Source organism: Salvelinus sp. IW2-2015, linkage group LG35 (assembly GCF_002910315.2).
Source record: "Salvelinus sp. IW2-2015 linkage group LG35, ASM291031v2, whole genome shotgun sequence".
In the NCBI taxonomy this organism is placed as follows: domain Eukaryota; kingdom Metazoa; phylum Chordata; class Actinopteri; order Salmoniformes; family Salmonidae; genus Salvelinus; species Salvelinus sp. IW2-2015.
In genome coordinates this window covers 20,041,212-20,047,261 of record NC_036874.1, presented here as the reverse complement: position 1 = coordinate 20,047,261, position 6,050 = coordinate 20,041,212, and the positions used below count along the sequence as shown (strand labels likewise).

Below are 6,050 nucleotides of genomic sequence, written 5' to 3'. Positions count from 1 at the left end.
GGAACACAGGAGTGATGGTTGTAGATATTCCATCAAAAATCAGCCGTTTCCAAATACAATAGTCATTTACAACATTAACAATGTCTACACTGTATTTCTGATCACTTTGATGTTACTTTAATGGACAATTTTTTTTTGCTTTTCTTTCAAAAACAAGGACATTTCTAAGTGACCCCAAACTTTTGAACGGTAGTGTAAATCTTATAGAGCATAAAACAAATCAGTGTAATTAGCAAGATGAGATGGGTGTCGCCTGGGATGGGCATCAACACCTGCTTCCATTTTTGTCACATACTGTATCTTGTGCTGAAGTTTTCTTTGGAGTGGAGAACGATACCAGACACCTACAAAGGCTATTTGAAAAGCTAATTTGCTCATTTATATGCAGAGGAAGGCATGTTGTGCCCACAGTGACGGGAGACTGCATATTAGGACCTGAGGTTGAGGCTCAGGCTGAGAAGGAACCCCATGAGGAAGGCCTCTCAATGCCTGGCTAAAATGTATGTCTGGCAGCTGTTCCTGGGAGTCAGAGAGAAATACAACTGGAGAGGAGCGACTCTTGGAATACTAAGAGCAGGGACACAAGGTCGAGAACACTGTGGCATGTCCGACACCCATTGTAGCCCTAGCTCTATCCTCTTTTGATTCTGCCCATCTGCAGGTGGGTCAGTGGTCAACTAATGTTGTTTGCAAGAGATCACATCTACAGTGAGGGAAAGACTATCAGAAGTTGAATAGAGCATCATAAAACTTACTGGACACGCCACCAAGCCTGCCTGTGTCATAGCTGTGGCATTCCAATCACTCAAGCAACATGACAGAAGACAAGTAATAGGGGTATATAAGAGCATATAGACCCTTAGCATTTATTCTCGCTAGACTACAAACTGGTGGGGTCAGTATAGGGTACGTGTCTGTTTTTCTCTCACTCTGCACTCCTTTCTCACACTCCCTCCATCTGTAGGGACTCTCTCTTTCTCTCCTCTGCACATGTTATCCAAGGGGAGAACAGTGACAGAGTAAATCCACTTTGTTCAAGGACAAGTCCCCTTCCAGCTGAGATGAGTCAGTGGTCTTTGATACAGCTCTGAACACTTCCTCGTTGACATGGGAAAGGGGGTTTGAAAGGTAAATACCAAAAGTGCCTTGGGTCCAAGGCAAATGTCAACAAAACTAAACCATGTGTCATTTAAGGTTTTACAGCACATCTCCAGGAGATTAACCTCAAGAAAAAGCAGCCTTGAGAGATACTCAAACATATTTGAGGAGTACATATCTGGAAAGCCAGACTGAACTGACAGCTAGAAAATCCAATGTATCGTACTGGTCACTACATCACAATGGGGAGTCTACTGTAGCATTACTTCTATCTGGCTCACAATAATAATAATAATAGATTACATTTGTAAGGCACTTTTCATTATACAGAATAATCTCAAAGTGCATAAAATATTTTTTTTAAATAAATGGACACATCTAGAAAAGGCAACTGACACAAAGACCACAGCTGCCGCTACAAGGGACAAGCGCACCAAGCAGCACAGCTATCAACAGAAAGACTTCCTAAAGAGAAAGGTCTTTAGGCCCGTTTTAAAGGAACCCAGAGTCTGTGGTGCCTTCAGGGGGTCCGGGAGGGCATTCCAGAGGCTGGGGGCCGTCGAGCTGAAATCCCGATCCCCCAAGGAGCTTGGTCCTGGGGACGAGGAGGAGCACGCTACCGCTTGACCTGAGGGTTCGGGTGGGGTTATGGAGGGAGAGCAGTTCTTTGAGATAAGAAGGGGCATTGTGCCATGAATACACCAGAAAGTCAGCAGGAGGGTTTTGAATTCAATCTGGAATGAGACGGGGAGCCAGTGCAAAGATGACATAACGGGAGTGATGCAATTGTGTTTCCGCACTCTTATCAGGATCCTGGCAGCGCTGTTCTGGATGTATTGGAGCTGCTGGAGACTACTGCCAGGGATCCCGATGAAGAGTGCATTGCAGTAGTGCAGCCTTCAGGAGATAAAGGCATGGACAAGCTTCTCTGCATCAGACTGAGTGAGGGTGGGACAGAGTTTGGCAAATTTCTAGCTGTGATAGAATGACGCTTTACACAGTTGTTTGATGTCGCTGTCAAAAGGTCAGGGAGGAATCAAGCTTTCCACACAGATTAGAAACTGAGGGGGAGGGATGTTCTGTCCTGCAATGGTGAGCTGCGTTATTGGTGAGTGCTGGACCTGGTGGGGGGTGCCAACAAGTAGGGCCTCTCTTTTGCTGCTGTTCAGTTGAAGGAAGTTTTGCTTCATCCATGCCCTTATCTACTCAGTTATCTGCAGTTTTTACATACAGCTGGGTGTCATCAGCATAGTAGTGGAATGAGATTCCATGCACTCGAAAAACTGCTGGGTTAAAAACAGCTCAATTTGGGTTATTTGGTAACACAGCGCTGGGTAAATATTGGACAGAACTCATGCTGGGTTATTTTGCCAGTTGGGTTGTGTGAATAACCCAACATTTTAGGTTGTTTGTATTATCCAAACATGGGTTTATTTGACCGTCAGTTGTTTTCTTAACCATCAGTTGAGTTGACACAGCAATCCTTAGGTTATTTTCAGGAGGTGTGGCCTATTAGGGGCATGGCTTTCAGATAATGTATATTTTGGGCCACCAGTAAGAGTAAACTGGTATATCTTACACTGCAAATAAAAAAATGGACTTGAATATTTTTGCACATAAAATATTATAACTTTCGACCGAACATCTCTTTTCAGTCTTATGTTACAAAATTAGATTTTCTTTTTTTTTGTACATTGGATGAAAGTACAGACTCTAGAAAATGGTATATCATACACTACAGTTGAGGAACAATGAGAAAGTAATTATTCTTTGAAAGTTGATAAACTTGCAACCCCACTTTTGAAAAAATCTGCTGGAGAGCTCTTCTTTGTCTAGACCCATTCAGCATCATCCACACCCTCTTAAGCCTTAGCCCAACCCATCTCTTTAACGATTCATATGAGGCCATGTGCTAAACAGAGTGAGTAAGGTAGTGTATTTAACATTTTCAATACAATAGATGGCCGTAATCACCCCCAGACACACCAGGCTAACTTTATTTTTTATGCCTTTTTCTCCCATTTTGTGATATCCAAATGGTAGTTACAGTCTTGTCCCCTTGCTGCAACTCCCATACGGACTCGGGAGAGGCGCAGGTCGAGAGCCACGCATCCTCCGACACAACCATGCCAAGGCGCACTGCTTCTTGACACACTGCTCGCTTAACACGGAAGCCAGCCACACGCGTCCTCCGACACAACCATGCCAAGGCGCACTGCTTCTTGACACACTGCTCGCTTAACACGGAAGCCAGCCACACCAATGTGTCGGAAGAAACACAGTACAACTGGCGAACATGTCAGCGTGCATATGCCCGGCCCGCCACAGGATTCGCTAGAGCGCGATGGGACAAGGACATCCCGGCCGGCCAAACCCTCCGCTAACCCAGACGACGCTGGGCCAATTGTGCACCACCTCATGGGTGTCACGGTCACAGCCGGCTGCGACACAGCCCGGGAACGAACCCGGATCTGTAGTGACGGCAGTGCAGTGCATTAGACTAACTTTATGGGTCATGTAATCATCTGGTGAAGTGGAGTCTTTTGTTTAAACATGTAGTTCGCTAGCTAAACAATGAACCATAATCCGAACCCATACATAACTAGAAAAACAAACGGATTGTTTGCTACCTGTAGATTTTTTATGAATCTACAGGTAGCTAAAGCTAACAGGCTATAACTAGCAATGCAAATGGATTTGTGAGATATTAATAATATTACTACACTAATCATACACGTAACGTTGGTTAGCGAGCTAGCCAGCTAACATTCCCTAGCTAGCTAACCGTACACTTTGACTTGCAACTTTGACGAAATTTGAAATGTATAATATTGGAAAATGTAGCTAAACTCGTACCTGTATACATGGTTGAACACTTCACGGCAGACTGGAACCCCTTTAATGAAGTAAGACGTCCTGTGTTGTTTGTACAGCTTGCTTGGCCCATTGTGTCAAGTCACTCCGGTTCACACTGACCGTGTGCAGTGCGATAAGAATCATCATATCTTTCTCCCTCTCTGTCATGGATGCAATCAAACGCCAGCATTTTCACCATCTCCTTCTCATACTCTGCTTCCACCAGGCATTCCACTGATTTCAAAACTCGGTCAGATTCTTCCGTGACAACAACACTGTCGATCGCTGTTTCTTCTCCATCACTTTCATTATTAGACTCTACAATGTCTGGTTCAAAGAAAATGTTTTTACCCAAGTCAGGGATTTCCTCATCGTCTGATTCATTTCAGAGTCAGAGAGAGTCAGCAGGCATGATCGTCCTCCAGAAAGTAGTCCAACACAACTTTTCCCCACTGATCTTTGTCGATATCGTATGCTAAATTCAGCAATGTCGTTGAGAGCAGTCGCAACACTTTTGCAGTTCTCCATGGCTACCATATCTTTCAAAAAAGCCACGGTAGCAAGGATTATCTACACAAACTGAGCAGCTCATGTTATAGACAGAAGCATGCAAATTCATCTCTCGGCATGTCCAGCCCATCCAATATCTCAGCCAGTCATGGCTAGCAGGAAGGTTCCTTACTTTTCCCGTGGCTAAACCAACTAGGCTCGTAATTTAACAATTGTATTAATATTTACAGATCGCATACGAGTTTGTTATTAAGGCACATAAAAGTTCACATTGTTCCAGAATGCTTTTCTTCCAAAAAAACTTATTTTGATCAATAAAAATCAAAAAAACATTCAAATTCCTCTCCTGTGAAGTAGTGACATGCGACATATGCCTAGGTTCCTTAAACGAGATGCATATATACTCCATCCTGTCTGAGGGGTAGGAGTGGAACCGGCTCAGGGCTGGTTCAAACAGTCCAATGGTGTCCCGGAGGCATTCCAGGAGGATGGGGTGGTCGACAGTGTCAAATGCTGTGCTCAAGTCCAGGATCAGGAGACAGGGGGCTGCATCGTCTGCCATCAGAAGGTCGTTGGTGACCCTGAGTAGGTCCGTTTCAGTGCTGTTGGCCGGCCGGGAAACCTGACTGGAACTTGTTCTGATTGAGATGGAGCTGTACAGCAAACACTTTTTCCTACACCTTGGAGAAGAAGATGAGATTGAATATTGGCCTGTAATTGTCCAGCACTTCTAGGTCCAGGGTGGGCTTCTTCAGAAGGGGACTGATGACAGCAGTCTTAAATGCAGGTGGGACACTGCCAGATTGACCCGAACGACGCTGGGCCAATTGTGCGTCTCCCTATGGGACTCCCAATCATGGTCGGTTGTGATACAGCCTGGAATCGAACCAGGGTCTGTAGTGACACCTCTAACACCGAGATACAGTGCACCACTTGGGAGCTCCCTGGGTGACTTCAAGGAAGTAGGAGAGAGACTGAGGTGCCTTTGGTGGAGGGTCAAAGGGCGGGAGGAGACAGAAGTAGAGCTGGAGATGAGATCTGATGTTGCTGACCTTTGAAAAAGTCAATGAAGCCGTTACACTGCTCTTTCGTTGTCTCGATGGGGGACTGGAAATGGGGTTTCAAAAGATGGTTTATGGTGGAAAACAGGTGTTTTGAGTTTCCAGGATTTTTAATGATGAGGTTGGAGTAGAACGTTGACCGTGCCTCTTTCAGGGCCTTGGAATAGGCCCTTTGATGCTCTTGAAAGGCCAGTTTGTAGATGGTGAGGCGGGAGTTACTGAGACGCCGCTCCAGGATGTGTCCAGTGGATTTCATGTTTCTCAGTTCTGAAGTAAACGAGGGTGCCGAGCGAGCGAATGCGACGTCCCGTCTTTTTAATGGGGGAATGAATGGAGGTCAAGCACACTGCTCAGGGATTGGTTGTAAACTCCATCGTTTCATCCACTGATCAAAAAGGAGGAGACAGGTTCAAGATGTCTTCTGACAGGCTGGCTGGGTCAATGTTTTTCCAGTTCCGGAAACACATGCGATGCTTGGACTTGGTTAGATGGGGAAGGAATGTCAAGTCCAGTGCGAGAACCTTG

General features: G+C 45.3%; 1 pseudogene; it reads right to left on the bottom strand.

The window, feature by feature from the left end:
* Positions 1-1,547: 1,547 nt before the first annotated feature.
* LOC111958870 (uncharacterized) lies at positions 1,548-5,781 on the bottom strand (annotated as a pseudogene).
* Between the last annotated feature and the right edge of the window lie 269 nt (positions 5,782-6,050).